Here is a 27,571-nt window from a genome sequence, read left to right as displayed (position 1 = left end):
TTACAACGACACTGAAGAGGGTCAGAGAAGAGGAACAGACAATTGAGTAGCTGCGAAAGTAAAGCTGAGGAGACTAGTAGAGGCACGAAGCTGCTCAGAGAGAAGGGTTAATTCTCCCAGCACCTGCGAGGTGCTGTGAGGATGGACGCCAACTGGCTCTCTTCTCCACTTCCTCACCCAGCGTAAGAGAGGCGAGAGATAAAATTAGAAAGAACTTTCTGCTGTTGAGAGTAATGAGGAGGGAGATGAGACCATGAGAAGCAGAGGCATCTTCAGAGTAGAAGTCCTCCCGTTTGACTGGTGCTGCCCCGGCACACGAAGCCGGGAATAAATGAGGCTTTTATATCTTGTCTGGAAGACTAAAAAGTTCCTTTGCTGCCTAAAATCAGGAACTTCCTCCAGATCTTCCAATAGGGTTCAGAGGCAAATGGTAATGCGACATTTCAGGCAGTGAAGCAAGTCCTTCCAGAATGCAGACCTGAGAGCCAATTAAACTATTTCACAAAACATATGGCCGGCAGCCCGACAGCTACAAGTGATGCCGATTTACCACTAAAAAGCCATCATTCACATGTCTGGAGAAAGACCTGTTGTTGCAATAAGGGTACACATAGTATTCTGAGCTGCCCAAGCAGGAGTGCTCAGTTGCTAAGTCGTGTCTGACCGTTTTCGATCCCACAGACTGTAGCCCGCCAGGCTCCTCTGTCCATGGGATTCTCCAGGCAAGAATACTGGAGTGGTTGCCATTTCCACCTCCAGAGGGATCCTGACCCAGGGATCGAACCTGTGTCTCTTACATACCCTGCACTGGCAGTTGGGCTCTTTACCAGTGAGTCACCAAAGAAGCATAGCTGTCAGTTGATGACAAAGTTGCCCCGTGTAAGTAAAAAAGTGTAGCATCATATAAATATTATAAATAACTCATGAGTCAAAAGAAAACCAGAGCTGAGATACACACCACATGTTCTGCCGCAAGGTGTGTCTCCTAGATGCAAATCAGCTCCCGTGTGTGTGTGTGTGTGTGTGTGCACATGCGCGTGCAGGCGCAGTCCTATCTGACTCTCTGTGACTCCATGGACTGTAGCTCACCAGGCTCCTCTGTCCATGGGATTTCCCAGGCAAAAACACTGGCGTGGATAAGCCGTTCCCTTCTCCAGGGGATCTTCCTGACCAAGGGATGGAACCCTTGTCTCTTGCATCTCCTGCACAGGCAGGTGGGTTCTTTACCACTTAAACCACCTCAGGGTACCAAATTCATGTGTCTCACCTCTGCCCATAAGATGCAGCCTTTGCTGGTGCTATTTACTCTGAAATTAGGGTAGTTACAAGACCTAGTACTAGATTTTCGTATGTGATGAGTTAGTAAATGAGCACATATATTACTATGACATTTCTTAAAATAATTTAAAAGTATTTTTAAATAATACTTTGTAATCCTATGTATTTTATTTCATTCTGAGAAGGGCTCTGAAGGCTTCCAGAGACTGCTCTGCCAACAGTTAGAAACCCTAAATTTATAAGTCTATTTAGTGCAGATCTTTTAGTGGCAAATCCTCTTTGTTTATCTGTAGATTTCTTACTTGACTTCACACTTGGAAAATAGTTTTGCCGGATACACAACCCTAGCTGGACAGTTTCTTCTCTGAAGAGTTTGAAGACGTTACTCGACTTTTTGGCTTCTGCTGTTGCCATCAAGGAGTTGGCTGCTGTCACACTGCTGTTCCTTGAGAGGTGCTACTGCTCTCACTGAAGATTTTTAAAGCTGTCTCCCTGCCCTTGGGGGTCCTGAAGTTTTTGCATGTGTGCGGTTTTTGTTTTATAATCCTCTTTGAGATGTACTATGTTCTGAAGGTGCCTCCCAGGTGGCGCTAGTGGCAAAGAACCCACCTGCCAGTGCAGGAGACACAAGAGCCATGGGTTCTATCCCTGGGTTGGGAAGATCCCCTGGAGGAGGGGACGGCAAACAACTCCAGTATTCTTGCCTGGAGAATTCCAAGGACAGAGGAGCCTGGTGGGCTACAGTCCATGGGGTCACAAAGAATCGGACATGACTGAAGTGACTGAGCATGCATGCACATGCTTCTGAATCTGTACATACATGTTTTTCATTAGTTTGGAGATTTTTAGCCAACATCTCTTCGAATAGCATCTCTACATTCTCTCTGTCAGGGACTCCGACAGCCACACCCTGATCCTTCTTACTTCATCCTCCAATCCCTTAGTTCTTCTTTCACCTCTTCCACACCAATGCTGCTCAGTATTCCGTTCTTAATAGTTTTTTCAGGTTATTTTCCAAATGAATAACTTGCCTGCTGCCCAGCTGTTAAACACATGCATCGAAAATAGCACAGACCTAAACCCAACCAGGAGCCTCTAGCTCAAAGTGGGGGCCCCAGTCGACCTGCAAAACCTTAAAAAGAAAAGAAACTAGGCGAATGACAACCATGAACTTCTGGGTGCTTCTTTATGTAGCATCATCATGGCAAGAGCCAAAGAACTTATCTGTGGTTTCAGTTCAGTTCAGTTACTCAGTCATATCCAACTCTTTCCATGTCCATGGACTGCAGCATGCCAGGCCTCCCTGTCCATCACCAACTCCCAGAGTTTACTCAAACTCATGTTCATTGAGTTGGTGATGTCATCCAACCATCTCATCCTCTGTCGTCCCCTTTTCCTCCTGCCTTCAATCTTTCCCAGCATCAATTGAGTCAGTTCTTCGCATCAGGTGGCCAAAGATTTGGAGTTTCAGCTTCAGCATCAGTCCTTCCAATGAACATTCAGGACTTATTTCCTTTAGGATAGACTGGTTGGATCTCCTTGCAGTCCCAGGGACTCTCAAGAGTCTTCTCCAACACCACAGTTCAAAAGCATCAATTCTTCAGCACTCAGCTTTCTTTATAGTCCAACTCTCACATCCATATATGACTACTTGAGAAACCATAGCTTTGATTAGACGGATGTTTGTTGGCAAAGTAATGCTTCTGCTCTTCAATATGCTGCTTAGATTGGTCATAACTTTTCTTCCAAGGAGTAAGCATCTTTTAATTCCACGGCGTAGTCACCATCTGCAGTGACTTTTGGAGCCCCCCCAAATAAAGTCTCTCATTGTTTCCATTGCTTACCCCTCTATTTGCCATGAAGTGATGGGACCGGATGCCATGATCTTCGTTTTCTGAATGTTGAGCTTTAAGCCATCATTTTCACTCTCCTCTTTTACTTTCATCAAGGGGCTCTTTATTTCTTCTTGTTTTCTGCCAAAAGGGTGGTGTCATCTGCACATCTGAGGTTATTGATATTTCTCCTGGAAATCTTGATTCCAGCTTGTGCTTCATCCAGCCCAGCATTTCTCATGATGTCCTCTGCATGGAAGTTAAATAAGCAGGGTGACAATATACAGCCTTGACGTACTCCTTTCCTGATTTGGAACCAGTCTGTTGTTCCATGTCCAGTTCTAACTGTTGCTTCCTGACCTGCATACAGATTTCTCAGGAGGCAGGTCAGTTGGTCTGGTATTCCCATCTTTTTAAGAATTTTCCACAGTTGGTTATGATCCACACAGTCAAAGGCTTTGGCATAGTCAATAAAGCAGAAATAGATGTTTTTCTGGAACTCTCTTGCTTTTTCCATGATCCAGCAGATGTTGGCAATTTGATCTCTGGTTCCTTTGCCTTTTCTAAATCCAGTGTGAACATCTGGAAGTTTATGGTTCATGTACTGTTGAAGTCTGGCTTGGAGAATTTTGAGCATTACTTTGCTAGTGTGTGAGATGAGCACAATTGTGCAGTAGTTTGAGCATTCTTTGGCATTGCCTTTCTTTGAGATTGGAATGAAAACTGACCTTTTGCAGTCCTGTGGTCACTGCTGAGTTTTCCAAATTTGCTGGCATATTGAGTGCAGCACTTTCACAGCATCATCTTTTAGGATTTGAAATAGCTCAACTGGAATTCCATCACCTCCACTAGCTTTGTTCATAGTGATGCTTTCTAAGGCCCACTTGACTTTAAATTCCAGGATGCCTGGCTCTAGGTCAGTGATCACACCATCATGATTATCTGGGTTGTGAAGATCTTTTTTGTATAGTTCCTCTGTGTATTCTTGCCACCTCTTAATATCTTCTGCTTCTGTTAGGTCCATACCATTTCTGTCATTTCTGTGGTTTAAGAAGAATATATAACTGGAGACCAATTACACATGGGAATGATATTTTATAATATGCTCAGTAAACAAAAGGGCTTCTCACTTCACAAAGAGATCAGTTATATTAATAAGAAAAAGGAACCACTCAACTGGAAAAGATGGCAAAGGATTCTGAATAGGAAATTCACATTTTTAATGGATAATAAACATATAAACGGATGCTTAAGCCTACTCCGATTTTTTCAGAGCAAGCCAAAAGATAAACCTTTTTCTCAGTCAGACTGCCAATGATTTTTGGTGAAGTTTGATTGAACCCAGTGGTGCCAAGGACAGAGTGGGGGGTGGGGGAGAGTTCCTCTTGAACATTATGGATGTTGGTATAATTTGATGTAGCCTCCCTCGGGGCTATTTTATAAACGTTTCAAACTAGAAAGTGCACATACTCATGCTCAGTGATGGGAATTTAGCCCATGGATGTGCTGCCAGAGACATGCCACGTTGTTCACTGCAGAAACCTGTAACCAGTGGGTTAATATAAAGGGCTAGTTCAATAAAGCTTGATATTTATATATAACGTGAATACACACATCATGACATTTGAGGTAGCTCCGTGCATGCTGTTGTGAGATGCTGTCAGAGATAAATAACCGACAAGACACAGCCCAATGGGTAGAGAACAAATCCCATTTGAGTAAACAGAAAGGAGTGGATGCTGATACATACAGAATAAATTCTATGGAAGGAAAGACAAGAAACCTAATGATGAGAAACTGGATTGGGGAAGAGGAGAAAGGATGCTGGCTTTTAAGTATGTAACTGCTGGTGACAATGATTTTAATCTACGCATGAATTATGTCAGGAATATTTTAAGCTATGCATACAGTTGGGCTTCCCTGGTGGCTCATATAGTAAAGAATCTGCCGGCAATGTGGGAGACCCAGGTTCAGTCCCTGGGTCAGGAAGATCCCCTGGAGGAGGAAATGGCAACCAACTCCAGTATTCTTGCCTGGAGAATCCCATGGACAGAGGAGCCTGGCGGGTTCAACTGAGCGACTTTCACTCACCCACTCACTCATCCATGCAGTTTGAGCCTGTAATTCCTCTTCTAAGAATTCCAGGTAGTAATTGAAGTATTATTTTTCATTCTGAAAATGGGAACCAATCTGAGTTTTCGGCAAGAGGGCACTGCTTGTCCTTCAAGTCCTTCGCAAGTGTTGCCGTTAAGTCTCATTATGGAAGAACATTTAGTGCCACTCATTAAAGTTCACAGCACATTAATGAAAAAGAAGAAAAGGAAAAGCAGGCTACACAATGGCTGGGAGGAGGGGATGAGTTTCCCTTCTATTAAGTAAATAAATACACATGCCGACATGCAAACACACAGAGAAGCCAGCACCAAATCCCAAGACACCTCTGATTATCTCCCGAGGGATTCTAACTCCCTCTACGTACCCTCCACGTTATTTCAAAACCATGTTTTATACAGAACACAGAAAACACTTCATTGAAACTCAGGCTAACCATGGCTGCTTCTGCCTTCTTGGGGCAGTGGTGGAGGGCTGGGGTACACCCATGTAAGTGGGAGGTAACCCCTGCCACGCCCTCTTCCCCAGGTTGGACAAGTGGGTGGGGCCAAAGTCCAGCACTTACACTGTTGGGCCCTTTGATTACCAGATATGTCAAGGTCTCTGTGGTCTTATGGCTGAGTGAAGGGGGCAGGAAATCAGGATCCCAGCACTGTGTGGGGGTCCAACGCAGACTCACAGGCATGTGTGTAGAGCAGGAAGGCCTGGTCTCCCCAACGAGGGGCCAGCCAGGTGGCCATCGGCAGTTCCATGTGGGCTGCCCCTCTGTGATGAAGCATGATGAGAATTTAAGACATAAATGCAACTTCCAACGCATGCTGGACCCTCCTGATCCCTTGTTTCTCTCAGCCCAAGTGGGAAAGAAAACACCAAGTGGGCAGTTTCATTGCCTAGTCTGGCAAAGAGTATTTTATGAACCATCAGACCCTGATGCTGGGAAAGACTGAGGGCAGGAAGAGAAAGAGGTGACAGAGGGTGACATGGTTAAATGGCATCACCGACTCAATGGACATGAGTTTGAGCAAACTCCAGGAGATGGTGAAGGACAGGGAAGCCTGGCGTGCTGCAGCCCACAGGGTTGTAAAGAGACGGACACGACTTAGGGACTGAAGAACAGTAACATGAACCATTTACAAATCACGTTGATTCTCTTCTTTTAGAATAGATTATCCTCTTTGCACAACAATAAAAACAATGTATTTGTTGATACAGAACATTAATTCCATTAAAATCGCATTACATGTAATGAAAAGCTATCAGAGTATAATTATGCAAGTGAATTCACAGATTCACATCAACTTTTGAATCCACTGGAATTACAATAGGACGTGAGCCTGTCTGGCAGATAAATTGCTCCTCTGTTTCCAGATGATTATGAATAAAGGCCACTGTGCTACTGTTATAAACCACACATGCTATTTGTGCAAACTCCATAACCCAGTACTGTGCCTTCAAGGTGCCTTGGCCTGGGTTTTCCCAGGGCGAGAGGCTGTGCTCCCAAATCCTTCTCAGTCAACCCCACCCGGAGCATGCTCCCTTCTAGGAACTCCTGCCTCTGCAGCCTGTGGACTAGACCTTGCAGGACCTCTGAATTCCTGGACACTCGCAATTGCCCCTCACAGCGCCCTCTGCTGCCCAGACCTGTCCACTGCGGGGCCCGCAGGCTGCCCTCCTTCGGAACTCCCACATCTGGTCAGCAGTGGACTTGGGATCGCCAAGTTCAAGGAATTCCCTTCCACCTCATTGTCCTACCCCTGGCTTTCCAGAACACTCTCTTGCCTAGGCTGCCCCCACTAGACCCCTACAGCCACCCTTTAACAGGAGCTCCCTTATCTCCTCCCCCAAGTTCCCTAGCCCCTCGCCGCTCCCCAACACACCATCTTACCTGCAATAACTCACTCTCACTTTCTCTTTGCATTCAAAACCCTTCTCCTGGCCTCTTTCCCTTGTGGGTCTCCTGGAAAGTGCTGGAAAAAGACATCATTCCAAAAGGCACATGTACCCCCAGTGTTCACTGCACCACTATTTACAGTTGCCAGGACATGGAAGCAACCTAGATGTCCGTCAACAGAGGAATAGATAGAGAAGATGTGATACATATATATAACAGAATATTACTCAGCCATAAAAAGAATGAAATTGGGCCATTTAAAGATGCGTGGATAGACCTAGATACAGTCAAACAGAGTGAAGTTAAGTCAGAAAAAGAAAAACAAATGTCATATACTGACATATACATATGGAGTCGAGACAGAAGTGGTACTGATGAACCTATTTGCACAGATGTAAAGACGTAGAGAACCGACACGTGAACAGAGTGGTAAGGTTACAGTGGGATGAGCTGAGAGAGCAGCACTGACATAAATACACTGTCATGTAAAAATAGATAGCTGGTGGGAAGCTGCTGTATAACACAGGGAGCTCAGCTCAGCGTTCTGTGATGGACCTAGAGAGGTGGGATGGGTTGGGCGGGGTGGGGGGGGGCAGGTCAAGAGGGAGGTGAAATATATATATATATATGTATGCACATAGCTGATTCATGTTGTTGTACCGCAGAAACTAATACAACATTGTAAAGCAACTATACTCCAATAAAAAAACAAAAAAGCTCTACCAAAGAAACTATTCCACACTGAAATAAGACTGTCAGACTGTTTTAAGTTTCCAGGCCTACATGCAGTTATCAGAGTAAAGAAAAGAAACTTCCATGTGGGCAATATATACAAGTAGTATATCAGTTCAGTTCAGTTCAGTTCAGTCGCTCAGTCGTGTCTGACTCTTTGCGACCCCATGAATCGCAGCACGCCAAGCCTCCCTGTCCATCACCAACTCCTGGAGTTCACTCACACATCCATCGAGTCAGTGATGCCATCCAGCCATCTCATCCTGGGTCGTCCCCTTCTTCTCCTGCCCCCAATCCCTACCAGCATCAGAGTCTTTTCCAATGAGTCAACTCTTCACATGAGGTGGCCAAAGTACTGGAGTTTCAGCTTTAGCATCATTCCTTCCAAAGAAATCCCAGGGCTGATCTTCAGAATGGACTGGTTGGATCTCCTTGCAGTCCAAGGGACTCTCAAGAGTCTTTTCCAACACCACAGTTCAAAAGCATCAATTCTTTGGTGCTCAGCCTTCTTCACAGTCCAACTCTCACATCCATACATGACCACTGGAAAAACCATAGCCTTGACTAGACGGACCTTTTTTGGCAAAGTAATGTCTCTACTTTTGAATATGCTATCTAGGTTGGTCATAACTTTTCTTCCAAGGAGTAAGCGTCTTTTAATTTCATGGCTGCAGTATATATTATCTTGCAAATATAACTCATGACTATTTTCCATATAAATCATCTCAAATCAAGATTTGATTTTCTCTAACAGCTCTAGTCTAAAAAGAAGAGTTATGAACAGGAGTAAAAAAGACACATGCATTCACTGTTTCTTTAATTGTATTTTCTGCAAAACTCTGCTGTTCTATTTTTAATATTTGATTACAGCATCAACAGAGCTATATTCCACAAAAGCAATTATGTTTTGCTCAGCAAAAAATCAGAAGAGAATAATATGTGGCATACTAACAACAGCAAGAATAGAAGCAATTTAGAACATTTTGGAATAATGATTGGGGTAATTTTTCAGGATTTACAGCAAACACAGTTTAACAACATACTACCCATGGAGTCTACCGCAATGTTTAAGTTATGTGCTATACAAACCAAAAATGCACAGAGAGCCCAGTATTTTATATATTAAAAAAAAATGGCACTGGAAACACCTGAGCTTTTATCTCATACTTCCTACTCATCAGCTCTCTCTGTGTAGAAAAAGCAGCATTTAACTTAAAGTGCTTTCCTTTTCTTTAAGGTCTAAAGGTCTATCAAGTAGTGAAGTGGAATTGTACAGCTAACACAGGGAAGGCAAACAGGTGGTAACCCCCTGCTCCATAACCGGAGAGACCACATTGATCTAAGATGGCAGTGCTCCCAGCAGACGATGCCACTTCAGGATCCTGGCCGACACAGTCTTCCAGGTGCCATGACTCAGAATTCGCATTGGCAGGTCACATCTCACCTACTTGAAGGTCCTCAACGAACAGGCGGGGGCAGTTGGGGTGCCCCTAAAGGCAGTCATGCTTGCAGAGGTCTTCCACGTCCAGGCAGCATGGAGAGGGCAGTAGTGCATCACTGTTCTCATCAAGAACGGCCTGAAGGGCTTCCCTGGTGGTCCAGTGGTAAAGAATCTGCCTGCCAATGCAGGGGGCACGGGTTCCATCCCTGTTCCAGGAACCAAGATCCCACATGCTGCGGAGCAACTAAGTCTGTGTGCCACGAATGCTGAGCCTGCACTCCAGAGCCCATGCTCCACAACAAGAGAAGTGACCACACTTCAGCTAGAGAGCAGCCCCTGCTCACCACAACTAGAGGACACCCATGCACAGCACCCAAGACCCAGCACAGCCAGATAAAGTTTAAAAGAAAAAAAACAAAACGTGAAAAGCTAGACAAACTATGGAAATCAATTCCTTGAAGCAGCTTCAAGCAATGAAATTCAGAGATGCCACAGTATGGAGAGACCCTCCCTGCTGAAGAGATTCCAGCCTCCACAGCTTCTTTAATCCTACAGACACAAGCAGGAGCCCTGGCATAACTGGAAGAGACCTGGGGTCCAAGCAGGGGGTTGGCTTTCCCTGCCAGTCATGTTTCAAATTTCGAGGGCAAAAGACATAAATCTTAACCAAAGAGCTACTGAAAGCACAGTGAAGACAAAGATTTGTAATCTGGAAACCCCAGAGGGCTGTGAAGAACACAAAAGACTCTTGTCTGGAAGCCCTAAAAGGTTGGTGCTCAGAACAAGATGCAGTTTACCTGGGCAGCAGACCAGCTCTGACGCAGCAGAGCCTGGATGGTTGAAGGTGGTGGCCACCAGATAAGGAAGTCAGCCAACCAACTTGAAAACAGTTACTATGCCCAAGAAAACAGAGAAAAAGATGAGCATAGTAAATGAGAGGAAGACTTTCACCAGGTAATTCCAGTCGTTAAAACTGGAACTAAAAAAAACAAAAACAAAACAAAAAAAACCCACCAGTATCTAAAATCAGTAACTTAACAGAAGGGTTTGACAGAAAATTAGATACAACAGGAAGATGGGACTAGTCAACTAGAAGACAGGTCGATTAAAAGACACCCAAACTAAAACAGAAAACAGGGAGTCTGGAATGAATATGCACATGCTGCTATATTTTAAATGGATAACCAACAAGGACCTACTGTATAGCACAGGGAACTCTTCAATGTCATGTGGCAGCTTGGATGAGAGGGGAGTGGGGAAGAATGGATACATGTACATGTATGGCTGAGTCACTTCACGGTCCACCTGAAACTATCACAACACTGTTAATCAGCTATACCCCGATATAAAATTATAAGTTAAAAGAGCAGTATTATAGAGGAAGTAGAACATAGCAAAAGGCCTAACATTTGTGATTCAGGCCCCAGAAAGAGAAAACAAGAATAGGGTGGAAGAAAGAATGGCTGAGAATTTTCCAGAATAAACAAAATATCAAATCAGCCAAGCTGGTTTACTACAGAGACAGAGAAATTACATAAAAGAGAAAATCTTAAAAGCAATAAAGGGTGGATTTTGACACACACACATTATCTTCAAAGAAGTAACAAAAAGACTGAAAGTCAATTTCTAACAGAAATGATAGAAACCACCTTTAAAGTTCAGATAAAAAAATAACTGCCAATGGAAACCACCTTTAAAGTTCAGAAAAAAAAAAAAAACTGCCAACATAGAATTCTATAACCAAGAAAACATCCTTCAAAAGATGAAGATTAAATTAAGACTTCGTCTAACAATCCAACAGAATTTGTCACCAGCAAACCTGCACCAGGAAAAAGAAAAGGAAACTGACCCTGAGGGAAGCCAGATACACAGGAAGGAATAAAGACCAATGAAAGGGGTAAATGAATACTGACTGCAGCCAAATCTTGGAGGTTTTGAAAATGACAGGTGGTACTGACCAGTTAGTCCTAAAGGAAATCAACCGGGCATATTCAGTGGAAGGACTGATGCTGAAGCTCCAATTCTCTGGCCACCTGATGCAAAGAGCCGACCTACTGGAAAAAAGACTCTGATGCTGGGAAAGATTGAGGGCCGGAGGAGAAGGGGATGATAGAGGATGAGATGGTTGGATGGCATCACCAACTCAATGGACAGGAGTTTGAGCAAACTGCCGGAGATGGTGAAGGACTGCAGAGATGGTATGGTGCAGTCCATGGGGTCACAAAGAGTCAGACATGACTGAGTGATTGAACATCAACAACAACAATATACACATAATATATAGCACAGGAAAGGAAACCGTTCAACTGTGAATAACTGGGCCTTCTCCAAATATGACCTTGGACTCTCTTTTTAATTCAAATCCATATTTAACAGTGTGCGTCACGGTTTCTGCACTGAACACTCTACGCAGGGAATGCTGGCACAGGAAATTACAGTGGGAACTCAGAAAGAGATAGGATAGAGTGCTTTTTTAAAACTGAAAACCTTTCTCTGACTGTATAAATAACATATACTCGTGTTGCTGAATTTACATAACATGAAAAATTATACAGAGGAGAAAATAAAATTCACCCATACTACCACATCCAGAGAAACCAACAACAATCTTTAAGTGTATTTACCTTGCTTTTTCCTATTCACAAAGTTCATTTTATTTTATTTTAATAAAGACTTTGCTCAGAGTACACAGTTTTTCATTTAGAAATATACTGTGGACATCTATGGACACGAACCCTCCAATAATAGAGTGTCTCGTTCTTCTAATTCTACTGTACATTCTATTTCTACCATCAAAACCCACCGGACAAGATCTATCAACTTTTTCATTAAGGCGTATTTGAGTTACAATATTATGTTAATTTCAGGTGTACAACACAGTGATTCACAGCTTTTAGAGGTTATGCTTCATTTACAGTTATTTAAAATACTGGCTATACCCCTGAGCTCTACAGTGTAACCTTTAGCATGTTTATGCCTCTTTTCCCTGGTGACTCAGGCAGTAAAGAATCTGCCTCAATGCAGGAGACTCAGGTTCGATCCTTGGGTCAGGAAGATCCCCTGGAGAAGGGAATGGCAATCCACTTCAGTATTCTTGCATGGAGAATCCCACGGACAGAGGAGCCTGGCAGGCTACAGTCCATGGGGTCACAAAGACTCGGACACGACTGAGTGACTAACAATTTTGCAATTTTGGTCAAGTTTTCTATTTGTTTGTTGTTTCCTTTTTCTACTTATTTGAAAATCACACATCTATTTGCTATTCAAATTTAAAAATACCTATATGAAAACATATATCTAGCAGGTGTATATCAGTGGCACATATACCCACAAGCTCTAGGCAAGAGGCAAGATTTTCTACTCTACCAAACCTCCCAGATTTTATTAAACAACCACAACTATTCAAACTTAATTCTGTACTTTAATTGCTTACTGCTGAGTTATTTTTACCAATGCTTCCCTTGACTTATCTTTCATTGATAACTTTTTCTCATTTGGCTTATGCACATCAAGTAATTTCTTCTTTTAGATGTGGCAGAGACTTTGAATCTATTGTATTTCTGACAATAACTATAATTTGCCCATTTATGAAATGAGCTTGGAAATTTTACATATAGAAAGCCTAGAGCCACCTAGCTTAAAAATCTTATTCCCTCTGCATGTGTGCTAATTCACTTCAGTCATGTCTGACTTTGCAGCCCCATGGACTGTAGCCCGCCAGGCTCCTCTGTCCATGGGATTCTCCAGGCAAGAATACTGGAGTGAGTTGCCATGTCCTTCTCCACTTATTCCCCCTAAAACATATTAATGTTGTTGCATTACTTCCTAGCACTGGGTTTTTTCCTATTATTTATTTATGTTTATTGAATTAAGTTGATTTACAATGTTTTGTTAATTACCGCTGTATTGGTCTTGAAGTTCAGATTCTAGGATCAATGTGTTTTTTTCTTACCTTATGCTTATCTTTGATTTTTTTTTAATTGCTGAGATTCAGAAAAATCAGAACTGAAACACCTACCCTCTGCCCACCCAGTGTTTGACATCTACTCTCCATGCCCCTCAGGTCTTTCCTCCCAACTCCCCATCTTTAGCCCGAAGGGCCCTCCACAGTCTCACTGTCTCATCTAGGTCTGCTTACAGGAACCATGTCAGGTCCTGTCGACAGATTCTGCATTTTACTCTCTTCTGTGCTCTGTTTCTGCTCTTAGAGCTCACTGAGGCCAGGAGTCAGAGCTAGTATGAGCTTTCTTTCCATGTCTCTGTTTCTCTGTGTGCCCTAACCCTAGAGGTTAGCACACGACATGACTTTGACACTAACAAGCACTTCGAGATGCCCTGCGTCTGAGCACCAAGCAGTCAGTGTGATGCCAGGAGGAGAGGCCGTGCCTGGGACATAGCAGCAGAGAAGAGCTTGAGGTCGGGACCAACCCCAGTGCTCTGACTCATGCTGCCTTGAGAGTGAGCTGGGCAGGGAGGCCAAAGAAACCTGTGGACACATGGCTCCCAAAAGGGAGGCAGGGTGGACCCTCACATGCAGTGAGGCTTCATTTCTTGTAATGTGACCATGTGTGATTCATTTGGTTGCTCACTGTAGCACTATTTACAATAGCTAGGACATGAAAGCAACCTAGATGTCCATCAACAAGTGAATGGATAAACATGTGGGACACATACACAATGCAATATTACTCAGCCATAAAAAGGAACACATTTGAGTCAGTTTAATGAGGTGGATGAACCTAGAGCCTTTATACAGAGTGAAGTAAGTCAGAAAGAGAAAAACAAATATATATTAATGCATATATATGGAATCTAGAAAGATTGGTACTGATTAATCTATTTATAGGGCAGCAATGGAGATGTAGGGGCTTCCCAGGTGGTGCTAATAGTAAAGAATCACCCTGCAATGCAGCAGACATAACAGACGTGGGTTCGGTCCCTGGGTTGGGAAGATCCTCTGGAGGAGGGCATGGCAATCCACTCTAGTACTCTTGCCTGGAGAATCTCATAGACAGAGGAGCTTGGCAGGCCACATTCCATGGGGTCGCAAAGAGTAAGACACAACTGAAGTGACTTAGCATGCATGCAACGGAGATGCAGACATAGAGAAGAGACTTGTGGATACACAGCGGGAAGGAAAGAGTGTGAAAAAATTGAGAGAGTAGCCGTGAAACCTATACGTTACCATATGTAAAATACATAGCCAGTGGCAATTTGCTGTGTGACGTGGGGAGTTCAAACCGGTGCTCTGTGACAACCAGAGGGGTGAGATAGGGTGGGAGGTGGGAGGGAGGTTCAAGAGGGAAGGAGGGGACTTACGTATACCTAAGGCTGATTCATGTTGACGTCTGGCAGAAACCAACACAATATTGTAAAGCAATTATCCTCTAATTAAAAATAAATTCAAAAAGGAAGGAAACCCGACTTTTCCGCTGTACTATTCAAAATGTCTCTATATCTGTAAACACTCTGTACGTTAACTGTGGTTCTTCTAACGTTTTCATTCTTTCCAGGCCTAAATCCCTTCCCCACAGCTACTTTCAAATAAATGTGAGCCAAGAACTAGGCCACCAATACCTTGGCCACTTAACATGAAAGCTGACTCACTGGAAAAGACCTTGATGCTGGGAAAGACTGAAGAGAAAAGAAGAGAGCAGTAGAGGATAAGACGGTTGGATAGCATCCTCAATTCAACGGACGTGAACCTGTGCAAACTCCAGAAGATGGTGAGGGACAGGGAGGGCTGGCACGTTGCAGTCCATGGAGTCACGAGGAGTTGGACATGGCTAAGTAACTGAACAACAACAAAGGACTTCACCTACACCACAATGCCTGAGAATCCCAGGGTGGGGGGCTGGGGACAGAAAGGTGGACCACCTGAGATCCAGCCTTCACGCGGTCTAGCTGGGAGTTCCTGAGGAGGGCCTCAGTTGATCAGTTTCTCTGGCTGCTGTAACCTGTTACCACCAACTTAGAGGCTGAAAGCCCACAGGTGCATCACCGCACAGTCCTGGAGGCGTGAAGACCAAAATGGGGTAGTGGGGCTGTGTGAGTACCGAAGGTTGGTCCAGCCTCAGAGGTTGCCCTCCCTGCTCCCTGCTCCCACCCTCACCCTCCTCCTCTGCCTCTTCTGCCCCCTCTTTTGCCTCTGAGGACCTTGTGATGAGATTGCCCCCACTCCCCGATAAACCAGGAAAGTCTCCCCATTTCTAAATCCACAACTTACTCCCGTCTGAAGAGCCTCTTTTGCCGAGTCAGGTTAACACATCCGTGGGTTCTAGGGACCGAGGCACAGACATCGCAGGGGCAGGGGCGTCATGCTGCCCACACACCCTGGAATCTGCAGGCTTAACAAGAACCAGCAGAACACACGGTGAGAAGAACCAGACTAGGGTCACTACCTCGTCATGGGAGCCAGTTCTTCAGGACTCTCTGAGCCCTCTTCACGGAAAAAGGGAAAAACCGTGATGAGCAAACTGATCATAATACAAGAAGAATTTGCTCAGTCTTGTTCAATGATTTGTGAATCCATGGACTATAGCCCACCAGGCTTCTTTGTCCATGGGATTCTCCGGCAAGAATACTGGAGTGTGTTGCCATTTCCTTCTCCAGGGTATCTTCCCGACCCAGGGATCAAACTCAAGTCTCCTGCATTGGCAGGTGGATTCTTTACTGCTGAGCCATTAGGGAAACCCACAAGCAGAATACTCCCTGACTATTTGTTAAGATAACACACTGCAGTATGCACCTAACTAACCTACTTATAAGAATTCACTTGTAAGTGAAATATCAAATGAGAAAAAAGACACGTTTAAGAGTCAGTGGAGTAAAATTATAATCAAACCAAAAACCTGGGCTGTGCTATTTCCAGGGTCACTAGAAGTCCTTTCCACAATGAAACCAAAAGCCTTACACATTCCTTCTCAGAGCTTTCACACTAGGTTTTTGAACAGCTGGACTCTCGTACACTCAGAAAATATAATTTCTGAAAGCTTCACTTTTCCATTTTTCTTAAGCTTTTTCACCGAAAGGAAAAAAGTAAAATTTCTGAACTGTTCAAATATGTTATTAGGAAACAGAATTTTTAAACAGCCAGGGTTCTCAGTCCATGCCCGTACTCCAAATGTGTCACTATTTATTATAAATAGCACCCAGAATTGACAGATTTTATAACGTGGGAGTTTCCTGGACTGTCATTCATCAGCTGATGTAAAAGTTAGTGTAATGAAAATGTCAAGAAACAGCATCACATTTAGAAACCATGAAACACAAAAATGGAGCTGTCAGTCATCCTGAACACTTGCCGAATAAAAAGTTTTAAATAGAGTCATGGGTCATCAGAACCACACACAACATCCGCTGCACAGAGATGCACCAGGATTATGGAAAGAACCCAAGATTTGTCAGGTAGTCAGTCACATTGGCTCACATCACACTTGCTCTCAACGGACACACTCAGGTCTCTTTTCACGTTAGCTGCCAAAATCCCAGTTTCCTCTCCTTCGTGCTTGCTCTGTGGAGGTCTTCTTTTTGGATCTGTGCATCCTACATTAAATCTGGGATTTTATATTTGTGTTTAGTGTTTATTTGCTCAGTCGTGTCCAACTCTTTGCAACCCCATGGATTGTTGCCTGCCAGGCTCTTCTGTCCATGGGATTCTCCAGGCAAGAATACTGGAGTGGGTTGCCATTTTTCTTCTCCAGAGGACCTTCCCCATCCAGGGATTGAACCCAGGTCTCCCACACTGCAGGCAGATTTTTTACCATCTGAGCCACCAGACTCTATTTCCCATTTAACTCCTTAAAAATGTCATCTTCATTGGTTTCAGCCCTTTCTCCCTTCTGTACCGATTCTGACAAGACCTGGTGGGAGGGACATCAAGCAGTTTGTGGTTGACACTGACAGACAGCAATGATCTAAAACTGTACTTCCTGAGAAGTCAGCAAGGAACTAGCTAAAGGACGCCAACAGGACTCAGTGATATCCATGCCCTACCAGGCTGAGGGCACCTCCATGATTGGGGCTAAGAGGTGAGGGAAGGAGGCCAGTGAAAAGAGGCAGAATGAGGGGTCACCCAAACCAGCTGAATGGGGCCAGAATCTCCACCTGCCCAGACTCTCAAATCCTATTGACATATATAAACCATTTTTGCTAACATTATTTTTAGACCTAAGCAACAGTAAACTCATCAGTTTGACTATAATCTTATAACCCTTGGCATTGCAGCCTGAGGAAAATCAGTAAATAAATTAAAAAGTAAAATAAATCTTATAAGCCTAACTTTCACACACAAAAAAAATTATACTGCAGTGCTTATAAGGGCAAGGAGTAGGAGGTGGAAGCAAAGATCAATCCATTCTCCTCTCACTCCAGGCCTAAGAATTCTTACTTGCGATTCTTCAAGTTAATGAAATGAACACAGACCACTCTGATGAGGAGGTCTGGAATAACAGAATCGCAGTGTGTTTGCATTTCCTTTCAGTGTGAATGGGCTAGTCTGATAGTTAGAGAGACCATGACAAATTGCAGGAGATTTCATCCTTTGTTGCTCGGAAATGGCTCCCTGGCTATAATAAGCCGTATCATCGCCAAGCGCACCTAGCTTCAAGTGAGGAGCAGAGAGGATTGTGTTAAATACGAAATTAGTGACATGTTTTCTCAGTGCCTCAACCATAATTCTAAATTAAAGACTCCTGTCAACTCGAAATAACTCCTGAACATTCATTCCTATTTATAACTGAAATTGGAATTTTTTTGCCATTAGGATAAATCCCACCTCCAGCCCTGGGCGCTGGCCCTCCCCACCACTCCCCCTGCCCTTGGCTGGCCAGTCCCTGAGTAGGCCATTGGTGCCGGACTCTCCTATGGGTGCCTGTTCTGTTTCTCAGCTGCTCACCTGTCCTGCCTGGGATGCTCTGCCCCGGGTCTCTTTGCCACCCTAGTCTCCACTTAATCCTCACCTCCTCCAGAAAGTCTTCCCTAAGGGACTTCTCCAGTGTCATCGTCCTTATGTCTGCACTTCCTCACACCTGGGTGAGGAGGTCGCCATCTGACCCACTCCCGTACAACTGTAAACTCCACTAGGGCCAGGACTCTGAGTCCCTGGCACACACAGTAGGCCTTGGGGCCAGCGGCTGACTGAGGCTGCAGAGGTCACCACAGCATGCCCCCCTCCATAAATGGGCTGGCAAGGGCACAGCAGCTTCACCTACAGGGGTCTGGGGGGACCTGCTCCATCCCAGCCTCGTCTTCCCTCCTCTCCTGCACCCGCAGCACCAGCCACAGTTCCCCAGACCCTGAGATCCTTGCTGCTGGGAGAAGCACCCCAGCCGGTGGGCCTGGCATCAGTCACTCCACTGCTGGTGCAGCACTGACCTCCTGCCTCCTGCCCTCCACCCACACTATAAACAAGTCTCAGTCGCTTCCCAGCTCCCCAGGCCAGGCCCCCCTGGGTTGTGGCACCTTGTGAGTGGCAACCATTGGGACCCCTCAGCACTGGTGGCTGTGTCTCCCCCAACAGCATCCAGGTGGAGATCTCCCTATCCTAGTGAACTGGACCTTTGGGTGCATGTCTACTGCAGTGAGTGACCAGAATCTAGCATATTAATTCTTGTCTCAAAAAGATCACAGCTGCCCCTTTCCTTCTGATGTTCATTTGCTTTTGAGCCAATGATCAAAGATCTTTGCCTGTAGAGATGCTAAATGCCTGTGACAATGTATCCATGATTCTCTCCTCTGTGTGTGTGTGTGTGTGTTAGTCGCTTAGTCATATCTGATTCTTTGCAACCCCATGGACTGTAGCCCACCAGGCTCCTCTGTCCTTGGGATTCTTCAGGCAAGAATACTGGAGTGAGTTGCCATTCCCTTCTCCAGGAGATCTTCCCGACCCAGGGATTGAACCTGGGTCTCCCCCATTGCAGGCAGATTCTTTACCATCTGAGCAAAGAATTCTTTACCATCTGAGGGAAGTCCATTTCTCTCTGCTCATGTTCACTCACAGATCCACAGAGGCCAGTTTATTTAATGGTATAAATCTTCTTTCCCATCACATAGTTAATAACACATTCTCCCAATTAGGAGAAGATCATTCCCAGAAGGTTCCTTTTCTGACGATGTGGCTCCTGATGAAATCGAGAGAGGGTTTCCCCGTAACAGGCTTAGAAGGCAGCCCCACAGTCCATCCCTAGAAGAAAGAAGCCTCTCTGTTTTCTTTCTCTTCTACTGCTTGTCCTCCGGGGAAGACCCCTGAGACACACAAGGAAGTCTTCCGCAGGAAAATCTGGGGACCCCCCTATGCAGAAGGCCTGGGGGAAGGCATGGCAACCCACTCCAGTATTCTTGCCTGGAAAATCCCAAGGACAGAGGAGACTAGTGGGCTACAGTCCACAGGGTCACAAAGAGTTGGACACAGCTGAGCATGCATGCATGCACACACAATCTGGATAAATTTCCAACGCTCTATGGTGAGCAAATGAATCCAGTCTCAAAAGCGTACATGCTGTTTGAGTCCATTTACTTGACTGTGAAAGACAAAACTACAGTGATGAAGAGCAGATCAGTGGTGGCCAGCATCCAGGGGCTGGGGGAAGTTCATCTCTACAGGGCGAGCACGAGGGTGCTTTCTGGGGTGATGGAAGGAGTCCGTATTCCAGCACATGTAAAATGCAAGAGTGTTAACATTCATAGAACTGTAAGCCCGAGAAGTCAATTTTACTGTATACTAATTTAAGAATTAAAACTACTTTAGAAGTCAAAGATATTTCTTCAGGGAAAAATAAAGATCACTGAACACAATCTTTAAAAAACAGAGAGTCTATGGAATCTAAGCCAGGAGGCATAATCCACTAATGCTGTATTTTCAAGCCAGCAAATCCATGAGCTCAGAGGCCGGTAGCCCCTCTGCCCCCACCGAAGGTTCCAGGGTGGGAGTGAACTGGCCAACTACAAGTCCTCGAAGAGAGAGGAATAATGAAAATTTCAAGGGAAGACACCCCAGCACCTCAAAACCCCACAGATGCAGCCAGATCCAGATTTGGGTACATGTTTCTGGCACGCACAGGAACATGCACAGGTGGAACACATCATCCCAAGACAGTGCAGCCTGGATGGTGCTGGGGGCCAGTTTTCAGTGCTGCTTGCCCAACTTTTATGCTTGCCAATATCATCTTTTTGTTTTTCTTCTTTTTGGCTGATAAAAATTATCCAAGCCTTCAAAGCATCTTTGTAGGATAATTTTTAGAAATTCTCCGTTGGTTCTGATCAAGCTGCCTTAAGGGAGGAGAGGAAAGGCAGGCATAACCTAAAAGATGATGCTGTTAAAGTGTTGTACTCAACATGCCAGCAAATTTGGACAGCTCAGCAATGGCTCCAGGACTGGAAAAGTTTTCATTCCAATCCTAAAGAAGGCAATGCCAAAGAATGTTCAAACTATCATACAATTGCACTCATTTCACACACTACTAAGTAAGGTAATGCTCAAAATCCTTCTAGCTAGGCTTCAACAGTACATGAACCAAAAAATTCCAGATGTACAAGCTGGACTTGGAAAAGGCAGAGGAACCAGATATCAAAATGTCAGCATCTGCTGGATCACAGAAAAAGCAAGGGGATTCCAAAAAAATCTACTTTTGCTTCATTGACTACGCCAACACCTTTGATTGTGTGGATCACAACAAACTGTGGGAAATTCTTCAAGAGATGGGAATACCAGACCACCTTACTTGCCTCCTGAGAAACTTGTATGCAGGTCAAGAAGGAACAGTTAGAAACAGACATAGAACAAAGGAGTGGTTCAAAATTGGAAAAGGAGTATGCCAAGGCTATATGTTGTCACCCTGCTTATTTAACGTCTATGCAGAGTATATCATGTGAAATGCCAGGCTGGATGAGGCAGAAGCTGGAATCAAGACTTCCAGGAGAAACATCAATAACCTCAGATATGCAGATGACACCATCCTTATGGCAGAAAGTGAAGAACTAAAGAGCCTCTTGATGAATGTGAAAGAGGAGAGTGAAAAAGCTGGCTTAAAACGCAACATTGAAAAAATGAAGATCATGGCATCCAGTCCCATCACTTCATGGCAAATAGATGGGGAAAAAATGAAAAGAGTGGCAGATTTTATTTTCTTTGGCTTCAAGATCACTGAGGACAGTGACTGTAGCCATGAAATTAAAAGACGCTTGCTCCCTGGAAGAAAAGCTATGACAAACCTAGATAATGTATTAAAAACAGACTTTACTTTGCTGACAAAGGTCCATATACTCAAAGCTATGGTTTTTTCAGCAGTCATGTACAGACGTGAGAGTTGAACTATAAAGAAAGCCGAATGCTGAAGAATTGATGCTTTTGCATTGTGGTGCTGGAGAAGACTTTTGAGAGTTACCTTGGACAGCAAGGAGATCAAGCCTATCAATCCTAAAGGAAATCAACCCTGAATATTCATTGGAAGGCTGATGCTGAAGCTGAAGCTCCAATCCTTTGGCCACCTGATGCAAAGAGCTGATTCACTGGAAAAGACCCTGATGCTGGAGAAGATTGAGGGCAGGAGGAGAAGGGGGCAACAGAGAATGAGATGGTTGGATGGCATCACTGACTCAATGGACATGAGTTTGAGCAAACTTCAGGAGATAGTGAAAGACAGGGAAGCCTGGTGTGCTGCAGTCCATTGGGTCACAAAGGCACAGACACAACTTAGTGACTGAACAACAAAATATTAATTAACTGTCCCAAACTGAAGCCCTGGAAGATGTCCCTGGCTTGTCCTGTAACTTCCTAGCATCTTCAATCCATACAAGAGGCCAGTGGAGAGTCAGCTCACTGAAGGACCTGGGGTCTCTTTCAGTTCACGATGAGTTCTCAGCACCTGACACCTATGGGGGCCTATCATGCTTTCTTTCCTGAGCACATGAGTCAAAGGCCCAGATTTAAGAAAGAAACCCTAACTGCAGCGTTTTTGCAGCTCATGGTAAAGTATAAAAATTAAATGTGTTAAAATTACTAAAAGAAACTGATTATCTGGATTCTAAGAGGAGATGAGTAACCAGTTCTAAACACAAAAAATAAATAACTAAATGCTGAAGGATAGCCTACAAAGTCTTCCCTATCAGGTGGCCTGTTTTAAGAGTAGCTGAGCACTTTACATAACGTGCCAGCTCTAATTTCTTTTATTATTCACAATTCTGAAGCTACATTTAGAGTGTGGGTAATTAATAAAATCATCCCTTCCACTCGCTCCTGATTATCTCTCATCAGGGTCCTGTTTGCACTCCTCTTGCTGACTGTAATCATTTATTTGAACCAGTGTCTCAGCGGTTCATCAGCTCTTCATTAGTGCCTGTAGGGTAGATAAAATGTGCTTGGATTTCCAAAATAAATGCAAATCACATTGGTATTGGCAGCAAAAACGTGAATTTCCAGAATATTTTTTCAAATAAGACAGTTCCCCATAAGATCTTGGTGGCGCTAGTGGTAAAGAACTCACCTGCCAATGTCAGAGACACAGGAGACAGGGGTTTGATCCCTGGGTCGGCAAGATCCCCTGAAGAAGGGAATGGCAACCCACTCCAGTATTCATGCCTGAAGAATCCCAGGGTAGAGGAGCCTGGTGGGCTATAGTCCATGAGGTTGCACAGTCGGACATGACTGAAGTGACTTAACATGCATACACCCCAAGACTTTGGACCTTGAGTGAAAAAATTGGTGTCCTCCTAAGTGACTAAAAACTCATCTCCATCCAGCCCTGAATATCAATGCTAAAAACCCTCCCTATGGCCAAGGCCATTGGGCATCATTTGAGCCTCTGCCTTGGCATTCAGGAACGTGCCGATTACTTAAGCAAGGACAAAGGGTAAGAGACAACAAGAATTCAGTACAAAACTGAAAAGCCAAAGAGTCTTCTAGCCAGCAAGTCAAAAACACGGCTATGGAGGCCCTGCCCTGGAAAGTCAACGTCAGAATACGAGCGGAGCTGGATACCATGGACCTGGACCAAACCCTGATCTGGGCCTGAGCAGCCCTGCAGACCTCCCCATGCCATCCCAAGCTGAACTTGGTGTTTTCATCTTTAAGAGGGGGTAACAGCCCCCAGAGTGTGGAAGGGGGAGGATGCCAATGTTGCAGTGGAGAAACCAGGTAGCCACTACCTTGACCAGGTGATCAAGGTTAATATCACCAGTGATAAGTCAGGTGTTGATGGCATCATAAGAGGCAACGAGAGGATGCCTCTGAGGTATTTTCCCCTCTGCTCATAATCCCATCCCAATAATAAGCAAATATCAGACAAACTCACGTGGAGGGAACATCTACAAAACACCTGACTGGTACCCTTCAAAAATATCAAGGTCATGAGAAGCAAGGAAAGACTGAGGAACTGGCCCAGATTAGAGGTGTCTAAAGAGAGATGATGATTATATGACTCATGTGTCTGGGACTGGACCCTGGAACAAAGAAGGTCATCAGTGGGAAAACTGGCGGACTCCAAATGAAGTCTGTAGATGAGTTGATAACCCAATTAACTTTTACTTTTCAACAACACATCATGGTTATGTGAGATGCTATGTTAGAACTGGGGGCAGGTGGGTGATGTGCATAGGAACTCTGCCCTGACTCGTGAACAATTCTCCTTAGAGCAGCAAAGGTACAGTCAACCTTGGAGTTTGGTTCTGCCCTGGATAAAAAGTACACATCACTTTCCAAAAAATGAGGCTGGTTTAGTTTCCAGACTTTAAAATCTATTTATAGACAAGCACAAGAGTCTGAAATACTATTCAGAGCAAAGGCCCAGGTGACAGCAGCGGGGAGGTAGAGAGACAGGTGATGGAGGCTGGATTTCCTCCCTCACCCACAAGCTCCAGTGCCGAGACAGCACATCACGCTAGAGAAGTTTAAACACGTGATTTAAAGCCGTAGAATAATCATGAGAAAAAATAAAAATGACAGGCAACAGAAACCATGAGGTCAGAGCAGAGGGCCTGTAGGGACAGTGGAAGGCCACACATCCCTGTGGTCACCAGATACAGGAACAGGTAGTGAAAGTCAGAGTGACTAGAAAAACACAGGTCAAGAATCATTTTACACTCATCTCGCTGAGGAACATCTTTGAAGTCTGACAATCCTCACGGCTGGAGAGAGCATGGATTTTGTAAGATCAAGAGGTAGGAGGATGGAGGAGGGAAGTAAGGAGAGAGGCTGCAAACAGAGCGATTGCTCTGGGAACCAGCTGAGCATTACCTATAGCATCATCCATCTACATACTTATGCCCAGAGTCTGACTCTTGGGTTTATACTCCAGAAAAAAATTTGGAACATGTGCACCAGGAAACCAGCATGAGAATGTTCTCAACTGTTTGTACCAGCAACAACCTGCAAACAGTTCAGATGTCCATCCGTGAGGAGCAGCCGAATAAACCATGTGATGTTTTCATGGCACAGTCAAAACCTGTAACTACAGTGCTCCACACACCAGGAAGGAACTTTAACAAAATTACTATTCAGTGGAAGTCTAGTGTGCTTCAGTCCATGGGGTTGCAAAGAGTTGGATAGGACTGAGTGACTCAACAACAACAACGATTCAGTGGAAGGGGTTGCCCTGGTGGCTCAGTGTTAAAGAAGCTGCCTGCCAATGCAGGAGACGAGTGTTTGATCCCTGGGTCAGGAAGAGCCCCTAGAGGAGGAAATGTCAACTCACTCCAGTATTCTTGCCTGGAAAATCCCACGGACAGAAGAGCCTGGCAGGCTATAGTACAGTCCATGGGGTCGCAAAAGAATTGGACACGACTTAGGAGAAGGAAATGGCAACCCACTCCAGTATTCTTGCCTGGAGAGTCCCATGGACGGAGGAGCTTGGTGGGCTACAGTCCACGGGTCACAAAGAGTCGGACACGACTGAGTGACTTCACTTTTCACTTTCACTTTAGCAAGTAAACAACAAGTTTAGTGGGAAAAGGTTAGTCCCAGAAGATGAAAGACAGAGGGGTACTCTCTTTTTAAAAGGTAAAAATGACAAAGTAAAAGCAGATTTTTCAGGGCATATGGATACAATAAGACTCTATAAAAAGGGATGTGAGGGAATGAGATAAGATTCAAGAGGTGGGTTAACTTGAGTAGGAGAAGCAGGGGGGCAGGTTAAACGTAGGCTATTGTGAAGGCCCACTGTGATTGCAGAGGTGGGTTTTATATCTTATGTTTCTAAAAATAATAACTAATTTAATGATGTTGGTCATGCACAGAATGGTGAGGGAGTGTGTGTGAATAAAAGGATTAGGGTTGGACCTATTTTGTGTGCTTCAGGTCCACTTTATTTTTAAAAGCAATATATCAAAAAGAGCAGTGTAAGCATACGATTTATATTCATGTAGGCAACAAGCAAAAGAACTAAACAATGACCCTGAGAACCAGAAGAAGGCCTGAGGCTGCAAGAACAAGGCCAGAAACTGACTTTTCATGTTATGTTCTTCAGTGTTTAGGAGGTCACCCTGCTGTAAACCTGAGACCATAAGCGTGGGGCATAGCCAGATGCTAAAGGCGGCAAGCAGAGAAGAGGAGGAGTCTGGGTCCCCAGCGGGACCATGAGATGGGAGAGGGTAGAATCAGCCTTTTCTTTTGGTTCATATTGTTTCACGTCCGTCCTCATTTTCTACAGCTGTTGTGAGAAATTATTGCAAAGTCAGCAGCTGAAAGCTACACAGATATGTCATCTTAAAGCTACACGAATGTGTCATCTCACAGTTCTGTGGGTCAGAAGCTAGACATGGGTCTCAGGAGGCTAGACTCAAGGTGCTAGTTGAGCTGCAACCTTTCTCGGGGCTTTGGGAGCTACCCATTTCCTTGCCTTTTCTAGCTTCTTCCCACACTCCTTGGCTCACAGCCCCTTCTTTCATCCACAAAGCCAGATGTGTGATCTCTCTCTGATCCCTCACTGCAGCCACGTCTCCTTCCAACTCTCCTCTTCTGCCTCCCTCTTCCACTTAGAAGGACCCTGGGGTCAGCCAGACAATCTGAGACAATCTCTCTTCTCAAGGGCAGCTGATCAGAAACTTTAACTCCATTCACATCCCCTTTGCCTCATAACCTAAAAGATTCCCAGGATAAGACATGGACATTTTTGGTGGGGAGTAGTTACTGTTCTGCCAAGCACAAATTCTTATAATAAGCATAAACTCCTTTTGTAATTGGAAACACAAGTCAAAGCATATTTAATTATTTTTTATTTATTTTTTAATTTTTTAGTGAAAACATACAGCATTTGTCTTTCTCTCTGATTTATTTCACTAAGTATAATACTCTGCTGGCCCACCCATGTTGTTACAAATGGCAAAACTCCATTCTTTTTATGGTTGAGTAATATTCCATTGTGCATATATGTCCCACATCTTCTTTATCCATTCCTCTGTCAATAGACACATAGGGTGCTTACATGTCCTGGCTATTGTGAATAGTGCTACAGTGAACATTGGGGTGTATGTATCTTTTGAAAAATGGTTTTCTCCAGATATACACCCAGAAGTAAGACTGCAGGATCATATGGTACTTCTATTTTTAGTCTTTTGAGAAACCTCCGTACTGTTCTCCATAATGGGTACACCAATTTACACTCCCACCAACAGCACACGAGGGTTCCCGTTTCTCCATATTCTCACCAACACTTGTTATTTCTAGTCTTTTTGACAATGGCCATTCTGTCAGGTGTGAGGTGATATCTCATTGCTGGGACCATGATCCAACAAATTAGAAAAATATAATGCAACCTTTGAAGCACACAGAATCAAGTATGCCATCAAAGATTTCCACATAGGAAAATAGGCTGTTCTGTGGCTAGACAAGGTGAAACCACGTCTAAGCACCTGTGCTACCCAACAAATGTGTCTACCCTCACCAAACACACAGCTTCACGGTCTGGCAGGCTGAGGTTCTCTCGCTACCACCTGATTCCCATTCTGTTCAAGATATATCCAGGTTCTTAAAGATCGTTTTAGTTTATTTTTTTTTAAAAATGAGACTAATGCAACTTCCAATTATTTAGTTTTTCCCTTTCATAAATATAAGTGCAAAGTCCTTTCCTTGTCTTTCTTTTGCTGAGTTATAGTTGATCTACAATATTATTATTGTTTCAGGTGTACAAAAATAGGGAATGTTTCACAAATTTTTGTATCATCTTTGCATATGAGCCATGCTAATAATCTCAGTAGTCTTTCAATTTTGGTGCGTGCATGCTTGCTCAGTCATGTCCAACTCTTTGTGACCCCATGGACTGCAGCCCAACGGGCTCCTCTGTCCAGGAGAGTTGC

At 44.3% G+C, this 27,571-nt stretch overlaps 1 protein-coding gene and 1 pseudogene across 2 annotated transcripts in view; both read right to left on the bottom strand.

Moving 5' to 3' along the window:
- FAM189A1 (family with sequence similarity 189 member A1) overlaps positions 1–27,571 on the bottom strand; it is a 248,225-nt gene that overhangs the window by 129,382 nt on the left and 91,272 nt on the right. The gene's annotated exons all lie outside the window — the stretch shown is intronic.
- LOC120875786 lies at positions 27,404–27,501 on the bottom strand (annotated as a pseudogene).

This window comes from Oryx dammah, unplaced genomic scaffold (assembly GCF_014754425.2).
Source record: "Oryx dammah isolate SB20612 unplaced genomic scaffold, SCBI_Odam_1.1 HiC_scaffold_16, whole genome shotgun sequence".
Classification (NCBI taxonomy): Eukaryota; Metazoa; Chordata; class Mammalia; order Artiodactyla; family Bovidae; genus Oryx; species Oryx dammah.
Note: the sequence above shows the minus strand (reverse complement) of the source record. Positions and strands in the feature narration are given on the sequence as shown.